This window comes from Mustela nigripes, chromosome 15, assembly GCF_022355385.1.
Source record: "Mustela nigripes isolate SB6536 chromosome 15, MUSNIG.SB6536, whole genome shotgun sequence".
Taxonomy (NCBI): domain Eukaryota; kingdom Metazoa; phylum Chordata; class Mammalia; order Carnivora; family Mustelidae; genus Mustela; species Mustela nigripes.
The window spans coordinates 68,528,664-68,549,391 of NC_081571.1; the positions used below are offsets into that span (position 1 = coordinate 68,528,664).

At 37.8% G+C, this 20,728-nt stretch overlaps 1 protein-coding gene across 2 annotated transcripts in view; it reads left to right on the top strand.

Annotated features, from left to right (window-relative positions):
* The window catches only part of GPC6 (glypican 6), a 1,099,176-nt gene that overhangs the window by 131,414 nt on the left and 947,034 nt on the right, over positions 1-20,728 (top strand). The window lies entirely within an intron of this gene.

A 20,728-nucleotide genomic window follows, 5' to 3' on the forward strand; every position in this document is an offset into this window, starting at 1 on the left:
TTGCAACTCTTCCTTTAGAAACAAAATGCAGGATGGGTCAGTATCTTGCACACCTATGTTCATTTACAGAGATGGCATTTATTCCCACTGTATTGACTTGTTTAGGTTGGCAATCAAAATGGCCCTCCCTTTAATTAACCGAAAAGAGGGTTCGTGAAAATAAGTGATTTAGGTTAACACTAACAGATAATAGATAATTTCTTACTTTTATAATATTGATAAAGCAGAGTCTGCAGCTATATGGATGGTCATTACAGATGATTTATTCTATTTTTCAAATTGAGGTTGAAATTTTAAATAAATCTTGGCATTTTTATTACCTATTCCACAGATATCTTGGCTCTGGTTGAGTTGGTAGGGAGTGTAAGGACTAAGAATGTATTTTATTTGAGGAAGAAGCTTGATGCAGAAGTTGGGGATAAAATAGCCTGTGGGTGGACCTCAGAGAGCCTGCCATCGGTAGCAGGAAGATTATGAAAGATTATATTAAATGGATTTTATTATCTAAATCTAGTTAACTTACATTTGGGTTAAATAGTTAACTAACTATATAGTTAGTTATATAGTTATATATAATGATACAATAGTAAGTGATAATATTGGTTCTTATTATCAAACAATATAATTTAGATTATATAGAAATATATAAGAATCTTACAAGTTATAAAGTATAGTAAGAGTCTGTTGGAAAAATGAAATTGTAAATTTGACAGTTTCTTATAATTCTATCTCTTGAACCATTTCAGTTTGATTTCTTCATTCAACTCATGTGTAAGGTACTAGGAACTGAGTACACAAGATGAACAAGATAAATCTTTGCTCTCACAGAGCTTATATTTTATAGAATGAGCAAATAAATACATAACAATATAATTGGATATCTGGTAGTGATAAGTCTGTGAGGGAAACTGGGATGCTAATATGTATAGGCAGAGCAAAATGGAAAGCAATATTATCGCTTAGTAATAAGTCCATGAGGAAAACCAAGAGCTGATGGGGCACTTCTGTGCATAGCCAAAAAGACCCTGAAGAACACAGATGCGGGTAAATCTAATGTCATTTAGAATTCATATTTATTGTTACATCTATTAGACCAGAGTCCGTAGTGAAGGATCCCTATTCCCCTTAACTATATTCTTCAGATAGCCAAGTTTAACTATGGGATTTGGGGCTTCTTCAATCTCACATTTATAAAATACTCATTGGGTTATTTGTTAGCCTGTCTTGATGGAAATAAAGATTTGCTTTGATACTGGCTTAACTCTGATGGATTTTGCTTTCATTAATTCATATGTATGCCAAATGCCTAGTGAACATACGAGACTTTATAGTAAACAAGTGATAACTTGGATATAGGCATTGGTGTTGAATAGGTAAGATACAATTTGTAAGGAAAGATTTATAGTAACAAGGTAGAGAGTTTCAGATGCCTTAAGAGAGGTAGAGATTCTGTTACTTTGATGGAGATGGCTTATCTACCATTTGTTGACTTGCTTTTGCTTTTATGTCATACTCTCTGGGTCCCTAAGGCTCTATTAATATTTCAGTAGCGTCAGTGAGAGGAAATGCATTGAACAGTTTTTCAGCTGAATCTTCTTGCTTATTGATACCTAGATCTCAGGTTTAGGAGACCTAGTTTCTGTCATTCATTCTTTGAACTTTAAGCAAACCATTGAACCTCTGAACCTCACTTACTCAGCTACAAAGTGAGGATTATGGGATAGAGACTGTTTTAGACCCTTTCCAATGCAGGTTAGTGTGCATTCTGTTATTTTAGCCATAGAATGAAACAGGTACAGAAGAATTTAAATGTAGACATTTGATTTTTTATTTTGATCTCCTGCGGCTTTTTTTTTTTTTTTTTTTTTTAATCTGAATTTAGCCTTTATCCTACAAAGCAACATTTTTCTGTATGGTTATAGAGTCCACCAGAAAGACTTCATTTTGGTCAAACCCTTAGAATAACAGATGTATTATTCGTGAAGAAGATAGAAACAGTGTCCGGTCAGTCGCCTGTACTGAGAGGTAGTCAGTAGTTGGCTTATAATGAGAAAATCATTCTTGAAGGACACACTGAACAGTGGCTTGTATTTCTATGTAATTCTATTGTGACCAGACAGATGGGTGACTATAAACAAAATATCTTTCTATTCCCTTCTGAGACATATACAGGGTCGTCCTTCCTTCAGTACTGTCATGGAGCTATATGCAATTAGCTACAGAATGTTAGCCACCCTGCTGGATGCAAGTCAGCATCTCTCTCTGTGGTATATAATAGTACAAAAGTGACATTAAACCTATCAAACAATGGTAGTCAGGCAGCATGGCGTCACTCATACCCAGCTGTTTGTACTAGTGATTTTGTTTTTCACCAGAGGAGATTTTGGGGGGAATGTAATGAATGGACAGGCTCATGCTTACTTTTAATGAACCCCAAGTTAATGCTTCGCTCTTTTTCTGTCCATTTAAATGCAAAGAAGCGCATTTCACATCATAATGAAATAAACACTAATACACAACCTCCTTTCTTCATTCTGAGCCTCTGCTTCCAGAATTAATAGCTTCCTAGTAGGGGATGTTTGACATTGTTGCTAGACTCTAAACAGGGATCTAATTCAGGGGCAGATTTACATCAGCTTATATTTTGACTTTTAATTCCTCTGCCAACGGAAAAGCAAACAAATAAAGAAAAAAGCCAAAAAAAACAAATGACTTAATGAAAATAAATCAGAATGACCTGTGTGTTTAATCCATGAGAGTATCTCTCTTTAAAACTCAATTTTGCTTAGATTAGTATGTCCTCCATCATGGTGAACTCTAAAGCTAACAACGTAGGTCAGATTAATAAAATAAAGGCTAAAATCAATGTCTATAAGAATGAGCCATTCAAAAAATATGAGGATCTAAGAAAGTTTATCTTAATCCATAGTTAATTCATGATTTATGATTTATATCTCTGTTTAGTTAAGGCAGAGACCAGTTTTGTCTATTTATAAATATGTGACATTAAATAAACATGCTCTTTGGCCTTTATTATATATTTTCTTTTTCTTTCTACTGAGTTCACTAACAATCAAAAACTGTGCAAGTTCTGTTTAGCAGATAGGCATTCGTCAAGCCGCTAAGTTACCAAGTGCCTCCAATATTCTGATATTACAAATAACAGAGATTTCAAGATGCACAGGGTATACTCGCTGCCTGCAAGGATTTTTTAATCTAGGAATCCAGGGCAGTAACTGACAACATCAGGATCCTCGGAACCACCTGGGGATCTCTTAGATCATTTGGGGCGGTCATACCAGGAGGTTCTGGTTCAGTGAGTCCACATTAGAATTCTGAAATCAATCTTTTTCAGAGTTTTCATACTGATTTCAATAAACACTCAAGATTCGGAGCTTTTTTAAAAAAAAAAAAGTAAATGTATTTGACGTGCAACATTCTGTTAATTTAAGGTGTATATGTTAATTTCCTCCATTTGAATATTTTAATATGATGTCACTATAGCTACAATCAGCACTTCTCTTACATTACATAATTATCATTTTTTTGGTGGTTGGAGTAAGGAATTGGGAACGTCTGAAATAAATAAAATACGTTAGTCTGGCAAAGACTTTAGGAAGCATCTGTCTATTCCAACACCTTTGTTGTAATGGAAAGCCTACGAATCACAGAACTGGTAGAAGAACCCAAACTAGAATTAGGAACCCTGATTAAGAATGTTCCCCATGTCCAAATACAATTTCTATCTCTGTGGTAGCTGGAAAATCTATGAGTAATGAGAGCATTCAAGTAATGAGAACCAAGGTTCTGCCTCTCTTGGTGTCTGACCAGGGTGTTGTCCTCTGCAACAGAGTCTTTTCTTTGCCTGGGGGGTGGGAGTTACCCCAGGGATCAGGTCTTAAGTCATAGAAGAGTGGAGAGGAAGGGCAAGTGGAGCTCAGATTTGGCTTAAGTTAAATATTAATGTGGCTTTTGCTGCTATTTGGGAACTTGGAGTTGGTGTCACTGCCCCTAAGTTATTCTACCTCTTCTAGTCTTGCGCTTCTTTATTTTAGAAGTAGGTTGAATAGAACTAAGAAAAAAGATATCATGAAATTAAAATATTGAACAATTACTATCATAGTTTTCCTACCTGTCTTCTTCATCAGCTTATTATACATATAGTGATCACATTTTTCATGTTATTGTTGGTACATTATGCTTAAAATGAAGGTAAATTTAGGGATAATTGCCATCTCCCGTGAATTCACAATTAGCCCTATGTCCTGAGATAGGTATCGTGTTGCGATGCCTTGGTGTGTGATTTCATCTCTAATTGTTCTGTTCCTGAGGAATCCAGTGGAGTCCAGTCAGTAGGGATATAGTCACTGACAAGCAGTCTGTCTGTCTGTCAGCCAGCCCCTTTAAACCCTGCATGCTGCTCACTGTGAAATATCCCTGGTATCCTGGCCTTGGTAAATTAAAAATAGCTCCACTCTAATATGGTATCAGGCCTAATTAATTATTCATTAATTATTGTTTTCTTGATTATTCTTCTGACGAGGCTGTAAATGACACTGAAAGTCTAGACTCTATTTTTGGAATGCATAAGGGCAAACAAAACAATGGCTTTAAGGGAGGTGGACCAGATGCTCTCTTCCTGTGCTGTAATGTAAGGACAAAGCAAAGCCAAGAGTGGAGAGATTCTTCCATTAACACTGCACACTGCTTAACATGTATTTTCCAGAATGCAGAAGGAGAATTTCTTTTTATCTCAGCTGTGCTTAAATATTAGATTGTGTATATGGTTAAACACCAGTATGTGGTTGTCTGAGTGTATCTGGGTCTTCCTGTGCACTGTCCCCCACCCCCACGAACATATACAAGGAGGAAGGAATGTGGGTCATCATAAATCCTCTAGTGTACTTCTGCCACTGTCTTACAATTGCAAGGAAGAATGACTCCTTCTCATCCCCTGTGGTTCCTCACGACAGCTTTAGAGGGCCCTTGGCCCAATGGCCATTCTGGCTGTCCAACCTGTACAACGTGCAAGGGAGCCGATAGTGAGCAGGGGCTCCTGGCAGCTCTGCCTGCTTCTCGTGGCTCCTCTTTCGTAACAGCTACCTGGGCCTGACCAATGGATTTTACAACTTCCCTGCAACTGACAGCAGAAGTTGGATAAATAGGAAGCAGGACAGACATAGGGCATTCCCTGCTTGTAAACTCCCTAAAGCAAAATGTAGTAGATGAATCCAGGGATCTTTCTTATTCACTCCTGAGAGTGAAAATGAGAGCAGTAAAAATATTAAGCGCAAATGCTTGTTTGTACGTTATGGATACGTAATAGGCTGGAGGCCACCCCACAGTACAGCTGACTGCATCCCTGGTTACTTAAGGAGTAGGTGATGCATTTGGTTTTTTTCTCTTTTTTTGGTGGGTAGGGAGGAGGTTGGTGAAGAGAAGATGTTACTTTTCTGGGCCTGTTTGCAGATATTGTCTATGCATGTGGAGAAGGGGCGAAAGCAGAGACCCTCTATGGGATATTGTTCTCTGCCTTCTTTGTTACTGTGAGCCCCAGGTCTATGGAAGTCATGGTGTCAAGATATTCTGGGCTGCCTTCATTGCACTCATGTAATCCAACAACTTTATAATCGTAATACTCACAGGATAAATCATGCAATCATAAAAAAAAAAAGGGAGTACACATTCAGCGTTGGGTTTTTCCAACTTCTGGTAGAAGTTAAAATTTATATAATGAACATAAAATAGGTTAATTCTGCTCCAATACTACCTTGGTTGGTGAGGACAAATATCACAAATACTATTGAGCTCCTGTCAAGCCCTTTGTTTTCCTTTGTTTGTGCTTCATCTGATAGTCCTCTGTGCCATGAGGGTCTAGCAATATACACAAGCTTTGGCACAACAGGAGAACACTTGACAGTTTTATAAATGTAGGTAAAACATCTTCATTTGCAGATACAACTGCTATGTAATTTTGGTTTGCATTTTATGGCCAGCAACTCTCCATATGAAAACTTACTTCTATAGCTGTTTCCATTTTGTTTGAAATTTTTCTTTCTCTCTTGCATTTTCTTCTCCTTTTCCTCCTCCTCCTCTTTCTCCTCTTCCTCCTTCTTCCTCCTTCTTCTTTTCTTTCCATGAGAATACTCTCAATGGAATGGAGGGTATATATCTGTATATGCTGCTCAGGCTGTGATGCATTTCCAAACATTCCTATGTGCACAGCCGCCATGTTCAGCCTCATTGTATAAGTGCATAGAAAACGAAAGCTGAATGTATGAACAACCATTAAAAATATGAACAATTTTAATTTAATATTTTCAGAAGGCTGTCTTTTATTAATGTATTTGTCTTGCTGTCTCTTTTCCACCTAAATAATTTCTGTCCTAAAATGTAGCCTTCAATTAAGCTTAATCCTTATTACTAACCTAGGGTTGTACAGATATATATCTACAGATACACGCACACACACACACACACACACACAATGTCTCCCACAGACCTTCAAATAGGCAATGATTGCAGAGACCACTGAGTATTTCCCAGTAGCTCTGGAGCGTGAAACGACACTCTGTTTAAGGTCGGGATGGGCTGTAGATACATCAAAGCTCTAAAGCAAATCTCCCATGACTTCCTGAGTCAAAATCTGTATGAAAAGTTCAAGAAGTCAGGAGCGGAAACGTGTGATGACCCACATCACAGAGGGTATGAATGTGGAGCTCTGTGTCCTGGCCAAGGTGGATGAGAAAAGAGTGTGGAAGTGTTTAGAGTCAGGAAAGGGGCAAGAAAGTAGGGAGGGTCCTGAGCTACACCCTAGACTGGACAACTGTTGGGGTTTATAGCTCACTTTTATGAGCCCTACAGAAATTAGCTTGTGGGAGGGTCGCCCTGGTGTAAAGGGTCAGGGGTGGAGAGTTCATTGGTCTGGTTTGAGAAAACAGTGATAAAACAAAAAGGAATCCATCTACTTTAGAGGTCCTTTTGTGAGCTGTGCTGTTCCAGGAGCAGCTCAGGGATAAAATGCTGTGAAGAAAAAGAGGTCCTTTTGTTAATACTGTAGCTCCTTGACTTCAGTGTGGCTTGATGTAAATCAGTTTCCATGTGTGTATCTCCTTGTTAAGAAACTGATTTTGAAGGCTCTGCTGGGTCTTCACCCTACACTCTTATCCAAAATACGAGATAAATAAAACATCTATGCTATCTAAAATAAAATTTTTAATAAACTATTTCCTCTGGAAACTTCCAGAATGAAGTCTGTATTTCAAAAGGAGCACCTTTAGCTGCAAAGAAAGCAACAAGGTAAAATTGAAAACTTAATCAAACCAATGTGTATTTTAATTCAATCAATTGGTTGCATTTTCATGTGGTATATAACATTTTCAAAGACACATTTTTGAAATAGCCCTGTAAATTTAAACTCGGTATTCCTTTTCTGATTTCCTTTTTATTTGCATTCAAAAATCACAGTCTTGCTTTGAACATTTTAGGGTATTTTTAAGAGCCTGTAGCAGAATAACTAAGCCTTTGAAATAATATAGTAAGCAAAATATAAATACCAAGACTCTAATAATTACTTCTCTAGGCAAAGGATTGAACATAATTGTATATTTTTGAAATCAGAAATGGCCAGAAAAATTTTTCTGCAATTTGATGGCTTCCTCTTGCCTACTTGATAAGCATGGCACTGCTTAGTATGAAATACAGGCATGAGCTCCAGGCTAACGTATTAACTTCATCCTCTGGCTCAGTTATTTGCTCTTCTTTTTTTCCTTCTACAGTGTGGGGTCTCTGTTGTTCCTCTCCCAGGTGAAGCTGGTTTTTGTCCTTCTCTAGCTGGAACCCCCCACTTGCCTTTTGAAGCCCAGTTTCAGTGTGTTTTCCTTGCAATGCATTTCTTAATTCCTCAGGTAATTACTCTATATTTTGTTTCCTTTGTTCTTGTTTTTTTTTTTTTTTTTTTTTTTTTTTTTTTATTTTTTTTTTTTTTTTAAAGATTCCATTTATTTATTTGACAGAGAGAGAGAGATCGCAAATAGGCAGAGAGGCAGGCGGGGTGGGGGGGAGCAGGTACCCTTCTGAGCAGAGAGCCCAATGTGGGGCTTGATCCCAGGACCCAGAGATCATGACCTGAGCCAAAGGCAGAGGCTTAACGCACTGATCCACCCAGGCGCCCCTATTTTGTGTCATTTTCTCATTTTGTATTTAATGATGATTTGCCACTGAGTATGTTTTTTCCTGTATTTTTGTTTGTTCCCGTGTCTGTCTCTCTAGCTTTGTGCTTCTTGCTCCTAGATCATATGTCCCCTTTTATAATAAGCATTTTGCGGTGTCCTGTTATTATCTTAACATAGAATCGTTAGTTATGTGACCTACCTATCTTATTTTAAAATAGCAAGGTTTCTCCCTATCTGTGAAATAAAGGGAAATAAAATAAAACTATTTTACATTTTACTTATAAACTAAGATTTTTCAATTTTAATTGCTGAAGAGTAATTCGACTATAAGGTAAAAATGGCCCCTGCAGATTTCCAAAATTCACCTGAGGACAGTATCCTCTCCAATGAGAAGCAGTGAGATAGACGGTGATCTCCATTATAGCCCAGACTACATCTGTGTCATTTACCATTTACCCCACTACTTATACAGTGAGCTTGTCTGTAACACTAGGCTGAGAATTACTGTAACACTTGGCTGAGAATTGTCTGTAAAACTAGGCTGAGAAGGGGTAACTAATATATTGTCTTATGGTTGTATCTCTAATGTATAATATTCACTAGTTTCCACTGAGTGTGTCTTAAAATATTTTATTGCTCTGTATCAGAAGTTTATTAAGAAGTTAAAATAACTGGATGGACAAAAACGAGTGACTGGTTTTCTATATCAATAGATACGTTTAGATTGCTTACATATGTACTAATAACTTTTTCAAAGGAAACAGGATTAAATGAAAAATCAAAATATACATGTTGGATTATCATTATTGATAATTTTATATCCTAGTGTTCATAGAACTTGGTTTCAATTTTTCTGAGCCAGTTTCCTTAGTTCTCTAAAATATGGGATAGGATACCCTCATAATGCTATTGAATACTACAAAACTGTGAAGAATATTCAATTGGATTGTCTTTTTAGTGCAGTTGCTTTTTTTTTTCTTCTTTTTTTTTAATGCCGTATACCTCCAAGTTTTGAGCAGTGGGAAAATAAATGCGTGTAGGTAGCTTTTATTAATCTCCTACATTGCCCATAGACCGTGACAATTTGGTGTAGGGTCTAACTAATGAAACAAAATGCTGCCAATAGTTCCTAAAAATAATGGGATTAAGTAATTAGAGAAGCAGCCAAGAATTTTGCTTTTGGCTATATATAATAGTTGAACAGCTTAAATTCTTCCTCAAAAAAAAAAAAAAAAAAAGAGTTTTATAAATATCCGTTTGCTCATCTCCTAGCAGGGGTAAGGTAATGTTGGATGATACCTTTAAGTGGGAAATGTTAGCAAGGAGTATTTACATGTTCTTTATGCTCTTGACATTCAAGAGAGAAAATCCTTCTTACTGCCTATGTTTATCAACTTAAGCTTAAAATTTGCTGATGAGGAAAATGGAAAAGAATTATAAGTAAGTTTTAAATCACAGAAATGATTTCAGCTAATTAAATTAGCAGCAAAAAAAAAAAAAGTGTGAGGAAAATCCATTGCAGGAGAGTTAAAAAGATTGATTTCATTAAATACCTACACATAAATTTTGCAGCTAAGCACTGAGGTGCATTGAAAACCAGGGAATATTGGGGAAATGCAGCTAGGATAAATTCTGAATAAACTGATATTTTCTGGACACTTAGAAATAAAGATTCCAATATAAGAATGTGTAGGGCCATACAAATGTTCTAGAATACATACTGGGGAGATGTGTAGAGAGAAGATTCCTCACTAAATTATTCTTCGTGTTCTCAAAGATCTAGAGAGAAAGAAGTCCAATTCCTTTTGACATCGATAATATTCTTGAAAACTTAAAAGGATCATCGTGATTTGCCTCAGATGTAGCTACCCTGAAGGAGCATCAATAGCCAGAAATGTTTTTGAAGGAAACAGTTAGCCAGTTATTGTCTGTAGTTGAAAGTAGGGGAGTTAATCTCATGGAATGGCCATCAGGGAAATTGTTGGTGACATTAATGGTCTGTACTCCATGCCTCTGATTTTCTTCTTTTTGTCCTTGGCTTTTCTCCTCTTTATTTTTCTCCTTTCTTACTCATTGTGAGGTGAGGTAATTGTGTTACACTGACTTTATTAAATGTATTTCATACTATATTGGCTCATGCGTTCATTCATTCATTAGATACTTATTGGTCACTTCCTCTATCTATGCTCATTGACTTGTCTCCAGGTAAAGCATTGATCTAGGTTAACTCCAGATAATCTCTTCAAGTCTCTTCATACAAAAGGTATCATTCTATTGAATTATGGTCCAGATTTTATCATAAATGTCTCACTGGTAATTCTGGATTTAAAAGTGCGTCTTATAAGCTAGTCTTAAGATTTATAAGATGTTAATGATAAAATTAATGACTTTTTAGAGAAGAAGATAACTAGAAATCAAAATTTTATATCAACATTAAATCATTTCATATTAAGAGGGAAACATATTAACAAAGAATGCTAGAATCATCTTTTGTAACTGAGATCATGGTTTATCCTATTCTTTAGTATTTGTGATGTCTTATTTCCTCTACACAGAGTAAATTTCCTATTTACTCATAACTCATAATGTCATTGCTGAAGGCAAAATCTTTATGTAGGGAGTATCAGGTGGAGTTGTTTATGAACAGGGCATTCTACACGGTCATAAAGGGAAGACTTTTAAGAAGGCATTGTCTAATAAGCTAAATTTAAAATTTTGACTATCGGGTCTTTAAAATAATTTTCAGAGGACCAGAATAGCTATGGCTAATACATAGCTCACTGAAATAAAAATTGAGCATTGCTTTCATTGGTCAGGATTGCTTATGGGTAATATCTTTCACTGAGACATGTCGAAGATGAAACTTGCCTTCTGTCTGGTAACATGTCATGAAATCATAGTGATGGAAGAGATCTTGTGTATCACCTTGTTCAGTTTTCTAATTTCATAGATGAAGAAACAAAAATATAATGGATTTCAGTATCTTGCCCAATGTCATTCCATAAGATTAATTATAGAGATGGCACAGGAATGTAGGCTTTCTTGATTTTACTCCTGGGAGTCTCACCACACCATTCTGTTTCATTCATTCTTTTATCCATTCACTCAACCTGCTGGTACATACATTTTGGTGCTTACTATCCAATCATTGTGCCAGGAGCTTAATCAATCACATAGAATTTGTTACTTTCTCAGATCTTCACTGAAAGAATTTGAAATACTTCAGTTTTATAGAAACAAAGACATACTGTATAACTTGCGTTTGTTTCAATGAATGTATATTTTTCATCAATATGTGGACATTTTAAAGCCTCATTTAGAAATCACATTAAAGGAAAAGATTCTACTTCCCAACCGTCAGATGAGATCATCGGGCAGTCTTCTCAGTGTTTTGACTGATTCCTTGCTAATGCTGGTGTTGATCAACGTTGTAATCTAACGTGACTTTAGCATGCACATCTGTTCATTGAACTAGAATAGACATTCAACTATAATGATTTCTAATTATCTTGAATCCTAGAAATAATATGATAGGCCATTATTTTTCATTCCTTATTGAATATTGGAATTATTGATTGAATATGAATGCTTCAAAATTTTTATTTCAAATTAGATTTCTATCACATTTAACTTAAAAATTGACTTTAGCTTTTTTCTATTGATTTAATGTAATTCATCATAATCTTTAATGGAGATGCCTTGCCTTCTATATTTGGATTAATGAATCTAGTACCACAAAATAATTTAATGTCTATGTATTATTATTTAGCCTGTGATTCTGTGAAAAAGTTGTGAGCAGTTATGTTGTCATAATTTATTAAATAGTATTAGAGAAAAGAATATATCCAATTTATGAACCATTAGGTTTCTCAAGCTGTGTTGCCAGTAAAATCACTTTATAAAGACATAAAAAATTCTGTGCATCTGTAGGTCTTAAAATTACCATATCATCTTATAACTTTCATTAGAAGGAATATCATTCACGTTTTTAGAAGCAAATTAGATTTCTGTGTCCAGAACTATTTCTCAAAGAAATGGTAAATGAATCTAAGCTGATATTTAGGATTATTCCATTTCCTTTGTATGTTGTCCTGACTTTCCTGAAACAGAACATTTTGATGTCCCATCCCTTACTTAGTGTCTCTTCACCTGCAACCTGCACACGCGCTCTCTCTCTCTCTCTCTCTGAGATTACTCTGACACTAAAGTTGGTATATTTCCAACGGTTCAGATCAATCCATAATTGCTGTCTGTTATCCTGTGTTGAGAAAGATTTAAGATTATAGCTTGGATCAATGGAAAGACCAGATGTCTGACATGGATGTGGGCTTTAGGAGTGCTAGACTTTTCCAGCATATCCTATGACCATCTCAGCAGTGTATTTACTGTCTATTTAAGATCTTTTCAACTAACTGATCTGAAAAAGAAATCTTTATTAATGTGCTGAGAGAAGTTGGCTCCCAGTTTTTCATTCCTCTTCCAGTCACATAGCTTGCAAATAGTTTTAATAGTGACCTTGTGAAGACCATACTATCTATTTGCTTTAGAAACCTGTTTTTGGTTAGTGCTGGGAAATTGGATTTCTCCCAATCATTCTAATTTGAGAAAAATTTGCTTCTTGACCCTATAGAATTGGATTTTGGTATTACAGATCAAGAATTTTTTTTTTTTTTTTAAATGTGATGCCTGAATACACCTGGAATTTTGCAATATTTTTGCCCTTGTGATTTAATGTTTTGTATGGAGATGTATTTAATTATGCTGGTTGTTTATGTTTTCATTCTTCTTGAATGCTCCAGCCTCTTATCTTCTTTTTTGGTTATTCTGGTATTGGTGCCTAAACAATATTTATCTTTAACCCACACAGTAGTTTGCCCTTATCCATGGTCTTGCTCTCTGTAGTTTCACTTATCCTTCATCAGCTGTGACCCGGAAGCACATGATTCTCCTCCTGATGTATCAGGAAGTCACAAGGGGCCGAACACTCAGTCACAATGCCTATGTTGTTCCCCTCACTTCATGTCATCAGGTAGGCATTTTAATGTCTCACATTATCACTAGAAGGGTGAGTACGGGATGCTAAGATATTTTTGAGACGGAGAGAGACTACGTTCACATTTATTCACATTCACTTCTATTATGGTATATTGTTATGATCTATTTTATTATGAGGTATTATTGTTCATCTCTTACTGTGCCTAATTTATAAACTGAACTTTATCATAAGTACGTATATATAGGCAAAGGCCTACTATATATATGATTCAGTGCTATCCATGGTTTCAGGCCTCCATTGGAGTTCTTGGAACATATCCCACGCGCATAAGAGGGGGGTTGCTCTACTCTTCAGAAACTAATGCTAGCAGACAATTGCATACCTTGGTTTAGTATTTCCTCTCATTTATAAAAGGCTAGAAAGATACCACAGAAGTTACCGGTTATTTTATGAGGTTTCCTAGATTCAGACATCATTAACTGAAAAGATCAAAGACAATACTGATAAAATTAACTTATATGAAAAGTGCTTTACAACTTGAAAATACTTTCTAGACTTACATATATTATTTAAATTTTTATAAGCAATATTTATTCAAGTAGCTGTGAGACTTTTTAAAAAGTCATTAGGTCTTGCCTTGGTGACTAAAATGAGGTGAAGCGGAAAAGAGTGGGTGGCCTCTGTAAAAGGTACTTGTTCTGGTTCAGCTTTGTTTCCCTCTGAGGTGTGTGGGGATATTTCCTATTAGTTATTCTGCTATTATGAGTTTGAATTTGAAAGTCTTTTTATTTTTTCCTTTTAAGGTTTTTTTTTTTTTAAGACAAAACAAATTCATTCTGATTAGAGACTAGATCAATTACATGATCAGATAGATGCTTATTCAACAATAATTATAAATATTTCATAATTGAATTAATGGGTTAAGGTTGGGATTATGAGGTACAACTCACCAAAAGGATCTCTGTCTAGGCAAAGATATGTGACTACAAGGTTAACACAGTCGTAGAAATAAAGAGTGGTGGAAAATGATTTTTTAAAACATTGGTTTGAGTAACGCTGCATATCAGGTTAGACTTAGTAAGAGCGTTACTGTTTGCATATCAAGTTATTGGAGCTCTAAGGAGTGAGGGAAGAATATGTGTGAATATATACACCCATGACACAACACAGCAAAAAAGCCGAATGGGTTGTTTCTGTAGATTGAGGTACCCTTCTGTGGTTTACAAAGACTGCCTTTTTTTTTTTTCCCCAGCAGTTATTTTTGTAATTTGAATCATTCATTCATTCATAAAATATTTGCTGAGTTCTGGCCTTGGGCCAGGCACTGTACTAGGCACTAGATACACCATGTTGAGGGAAATGGACATGATCCTTGCCTCTAGGGAAAGGCTATTCTAGTGGAGAGACCTGGAAAATAAACAAGTTACACAAAGTAGTATATACATACATGAAAAAATCAAGAAAATTATTAAGGAATACAGAGGCTGCTGTGATAGATAAAAACAAACAAGCAAACAAACAAAAACTGGTTGATATTAATGGGCCCAGAGGTCATGACGATGGAGTTTGAAGACATGGAACCAGCCCTGCAGAGAGCTGAGGTCCTGTAGGAAGCTCCAAGTTTAGCATAATTTAGGAGCCAAGAGCTGGACCATATGACTGGACGGTGGGGAAGGGAAGGATATGAAATGAGAGAGGTTGGCAGGGACCATATCATGCAGGGTTTCCTAAGCTATGTCAAGGATCTTGGAGTGTGTATAAAAGTCAGGGAAGCCACTGATAGGTTTTAAACAAGGTGTGACTTGATCCATTTGGTCTTTGCTTTGAAAAGTTCCCTCTAGCTGCTATGAAAAGAATGGTTAAAAGGGCATTCATAGAGGAAGTAGAGACAGTGTTAAACAGTTGCTGATCTGATCCACCAGGGGCCTGAACAGCAGGGGTGGCAGTGAAGACAGCAAGAAGTGAACACTGTTCTGAATTCATTCCTTTTTTTTTTTTTTTTTTTAAGATTTTATTTATTTATTTTAACAGAGAGAGAAAGAGATCACAAGGAGACAAAGAGGCAGGCAGAGAGAGAGGGGGAAGCAGGCTCCTTGCCAAGCAGAGAGCCCAATGCGGGGCTCAATCCCAGGACCCTGAGATCATGACTGGAGCTGAAGGTAGAGACTTAACCCACTGAGCCACCCAGGCACCCCCTGAATTCACTCCTTTTAAACTCTACAATCTCAAAAATATGGATAAATAAATGTTTCAAAATATGTTTTTCAGTTGATTCTACCTATTGTGGCTCTTTTCCTTCTCAAATATCTAAAACTCAGTTTTGCATTTCTAATGAACGTTTTCTTTTTTTCCCCTACCTCGATTTTAGTACAAAGAGAAATACCCCCTATTCTAGTTTACATAATAATAAGTGAAGTACAACATTAGATTGTAATTGATGGAGTTGCCATTCTCATTGGTTAAAGTGGTTGATTACAGGCTGTGGTTTTTGGTTTAATCTAACAGACTCAGAGTTTGACTGTTCTCATTGAAACATTTGGCTAATATAGATGAGGTCTGTAGTGAAGGAAATAGTCTCCTATCCTATGGAGAAATAAATGAAGGGTCCAAATGGCGTTCCCATGATGAAAGGTGCATTATGGATATTACTCAGTCCTTAGGTACATAGAGCAGAGCACCCTCACTGGGCAGCCCGGGGTCGGGTTGTGGGGGGCGGGGGGGGGGGGGGAATGAAATAGCCACTTTATTGGAAAAGTCCACTTTTCCTTTGTAGTCAGTCAAATGCTGTTATCCTTTTATTACTTTGTAATTTTGAGGGCAAGTTCACCGAATAACTATAGAGGCTATTAAGAGCTGTCATGGAAAGTTTATTTGTCTTTAAATGGAAGGTAGAAACATTACTGCAGGAACTGCATTTTTTCAATGTAGGTATTTCTCCTCTTTGAGCTTTTTAAAATGATGTTTATTGTTTCTCACAACAAAATCCCAGACCTCCTTAATGCTCGTAATTGTGATCCTGCCTTTTCCCTTTTGTCTGGAATAAAATTTATGGAGGAAGCTTGGCCTATGGGAACCAATCTTACTTTGTGTTTGTTTCATGTTAGTGTCTACACTAATAGTATACAACTGGGGTTAATGGTAACTTCCAGAAAAACATGATTATATCACCCAGATTCTTAAAGGGGAAAAGTTCCAGAAAGGACCTCTGCCATCCTCTCTTTGGATTTTGAGAGTAAAAATATGGCTGTTGGAGGCCATCACAATGTATAACAAGAACTGAATATTTCAGAAAATCACTGTTTTATTTTCCTGTAGCAGCTGTCATGAATCACCTCAAACTTTTGGTGACTTAAAAACAACAGAAATTTATTTTCTCACAGTTCCAGAGGCCAGAAGTCCAAAATCCAAGTGTTGGCCAGGCCCATTCCCTCCAAAGGCTCTAGGGGGCAGTATCCTTTGAGTTTTCTAAGTTATGGTGACTCCAGTGAGGTCCTGGCTTGTATGTATCAATTTGCTCTCTGGCCCTTCCCGTGGTTTTCTTCCCTGAGTCCCTGTGTGTCTTTTTCTGTCTCTTGTAAAGACATTTGTCATTAGAGTTAGGACCCACCCCAATCCAGCATGTTCTCAATTTCATTTTCAATTTTATGCCATCTGCAAAGACCCTGCTTCCGAATAAGGTTACATTTTGATGTTCCACATGGATATGAATTTAGGAGAAGAACTTAGGAGAAGATGAATTTAGGATACGAATTTAGGAGAAGATGTAGTCAATGCACTATAATCACTGAGTCAGAGCACAAAGCAAAAACACGGGAGTTGGTGGTTTTATTTTTTAATCTCAGTTTCATCAACTTTTAAAGAAGCTACTTATTTTCAATGCTTTCCCTGCAGTGGAGTTAAGAAATTAATTCAGAGGCTTGCCAGAACATCAAATCATTAAAAATCTCTATATATGTTTATTCAGGGGATGGACTTGAACAAGGAAAGATTTTCGTCTAATTGTAAAATGTTTAAAAAATTTGCTCCACTGAACTCTTGCGAAGGAGACTTTGAAAGAAATATACTTCCATATATGATTCTAATTTATGACTTCTTTCATTTAACTGGGCTTGGAGTAGTGCTTCTTGGATGTAGAATTAGCTTCTAGCTTGGGGACTATTTGCTTGTAGTATGTTTATATCAAGTTCTAGCTAGTTCCTTAGTTCTATTTATATTATGGATTTTCCTTCAGTTTGAGTGCTGATCGTCATGGACCCATGTAGCTCTTACTCAGTGACAGGAACTCTGACAGATTCCCATCTGGTATCTAAAGCAATCCTGCATCATGACTCCCCTTTGGAGTAGTTACCATTGTCCTTGGTTTATAGATGATGGGACTGAAGCTTAAGTGACTTGCCCAAGGATGTGCGAGGTGTCAGCAGAAGAACTGATTTTCTAATCCAGTCTGTCCGGTTCCAGGGTATTAGCTTTTTACCACTGCCCAGTGCCTATCTCTAAATATGTCCGTCCCAGATATTGAAGGGGGCGTGTACATTTATCTGCCGCTAAACCATCTGTCCCCTTGAACCTGGGTTCCTGAAACCCGAGTTGTCTTGCTGGGTCTGAGTGTGTCCTCCGAGGGAGCTCACTCAGGAAGTGGGTTCCAGGTCTATCATATGAAGGGAGTCGGGGAGGGGAGGTTCAAGGTGTTTCTCCAGACTCCTGGCTGGCAGCTTTGAGTACAAGCAGTAATACTCAGGAGCGGACAGAGATTATTTGCTTTGGGGGCACACCTTTCCCCTTTCGACTAAGACTTTCTTCTGAAAGCCGCTTGCCTTTGGATGCAGACGTGGGTCCGCAAGCAAGGCAAAGAGACAGCATCCCACCAAACTCAGGTGTGTTTGCCAGACTGGAAGGTGGCCTGACACTCACGTGACGCCTCCTTGGCGCTGCCTTCCTGACCACTGTAAGGAAGGAAGCCTCCTCCCTCCCCACCACTCCTGGCCCGCACCTCCCCCCCTTGCTGTGTCTTCCACTACAGCACGAACGCTGGATGCGTTCTGGATGTTTATTCATGCCTTCCTTTCCTGCCCGCCACCAGAACGTGAACTTCATGATGGCAAGAGCTTTGTCTTCCTCACTTCTGTGTCCCCGGGGGATGGGAAGGGGCGGGGTGAGCGAGCAGTGAGCCAGGAGAGGACAAATGAATGAGCGCATCCCTGTTGCCGTAGTTAAACCCGAGATTCCGCACCTACTTTTTTTCTTTTTTGCTGATTTTTAGGAAATCTTAGGACTTCACTGAGCCCTAAACACTGATAAAATGTTGTGGGTATTAAGATATCTCGCATTCAGCAGGATTCTCATGCGGTGTGACCATGTGGGGCGAAAGTTGTGATTCCTTCTGGGTAGCATGCAACAAAAGAGCCGAAAAAAATCTTAGGACTAAAGGAGTAAAAAGATGGAGTGTGTAAATATGCAGGAAACAGCACCGATGACCTCAACATATACAGCTTGCAATGACTACATATCCATACAGTGTCTACATGCAGCGTATATAACGCCTTCGGTGTATTTCAAATATGTATGTATGTATCCTTTAACTTTTTTTTTTATTTAAAAAACTTTTTTAAAGATTTTATTTATTTATTTGACAGACAAAGATCACAAGTAGGCAGAGGGGCAGGCAGAGAGAGAGGAAGGGAAACAGGCTTCCCGCTGAGCAGAGAGCCCCATATGGGGCTTGATCCCAGGATGCTGAGATCATGACCTGAGCCTAAGGCAGAGGCTTTAACCCACTGAGCCACCCAGGCGCCCCTGTATCCTTTAACTTCTTACTTTTACTAAAGGAAAACCAGCACAGAATAGCGTTACATTATTTATTTATTAGTCAACGTCCACAATCAGAAAATCCACTTGGGATTCATTGTTAAATCCTCTAAGATACAATACAGGCTGGGGATATTTATTTCCATTTAACCATTGATTCTCCCCAAAATCTGACTCCGCACATGAGTTTCCTGGGAAAAGAACTACGACTGGAACAAAAGGAATGTTGACCTCGCTTGCATTTACTGTTCGTGGATTTTAAGAGTCAGTGGGGATGTGTCATTCTAGTGGGAGGCCTAACACCGTGGTAAGAGATTCAAGCATTTCTTTTCTCCACCCGAGGCCTGAGTCACTCAGAGAGGGACGTGTGAAGTTTGAGGAGAGATTGGGGGTTGATGAACACAGGGGAGAATGGGATGACTTCGGTTGAGGAGAAGAGAGAGGAGGCGGGAGATGGGAATTCTATTTTTTTCTTCTTCCTCTGACTACAAGGCTTAGCTTTCCAAATTGCCTCACAGGACAGAGTGGAGATTATTGATAACCAGTTCTGGGGCCAGTAATGGCAAAGGAGGGCCAGAGCACTGGGGGTGGCCTGGGGCCGGGAGAGGAGACATTTACTTAGAGCTCAGCTCTGCGTGTCTGCTGCTGGTGGATTTCTGTTCTATTACCACTTTCTTCTTTTCAGTAATGGAACTTATAGGGACAATGAAAAAGGTAATAGAGCCATCAATATAGTATATTCTGGAGACCCAGCTGAGGTGCTAAAGTAGTTTCCAAGACTTACAAAACACACTGAAATGGATCAAGTTCACTGCCTTTCAGTGCAGTGTGGACGGGAGTGGAAAAAGCCTGGCCGCGTGTTCAAAAACAGCTTCAAGAGCTTTGTGTGGGGGCTTCACCCCTTCACAAAGGCAATTACTTTCCATGTCTGAGGGTATCAGCTAAACCATTATTTATTAATTATTTAATTTAGAATATTGGCTTTTTGTTACCTTATAACAAATATGTGTCCAAAAGATGTTCTTCAAAAATAACCTTTTATCAGTTTACATGGGTACTGTTTTTTCACCTTTCTTGAATTGTGGTGCTTTTTTTTTTTTTTTTTTTAACCTCTCAGCATGTTGTGTCGTAGTTTTCTTTGTCCTTTCCTCATGCTTCTTGCATTCAGAATCACTCCTGTCACTACTAGTTTTGTTTACTATTTTCATGTAAACTCTGGAAAGTCACTACAACATCACACTTCTCTTGGTTTCCTTCTCGGGTTCGTTTTGGGATTCCTTAAATAAAAGCTGTGTCTTCTTTCTTTTGGGGGAGGGATCTGTTTGATTAGCGGCAATGTGCCTGGCCATGGAGGTGGAGCTTTAACCAACTTTCCTAGGTGCTGTGTCACCAAATTTATTGTGATAAAATAGGCTAGGTGTGGTTCAGTCTGGTGCGGGTATACTGGAAGGAAATCACCACCAAAATGGGTGGTGGCAGAATTCGGAAACATAAGGAATATGGAATGTTACAGTGAGAGGGCCCATCCTTTGCGACAGCTCTAGTAACCGTCTTGGAAGTCATGACTTTAGTATAAATTTAACTTGTCCTTTTTCAGGGACACAGTGGAGAGATTTTAAATGATACAATTACAACCAGTGTCACTCCGCAGAAGTAATGTGTACCTGCATCAGATTGATGGTGAGCCTTGATGACAAATACTAACTACCTTTGGCCACCAGAGAAAGACAATGTTTCTCAAGTATGCTTTGCC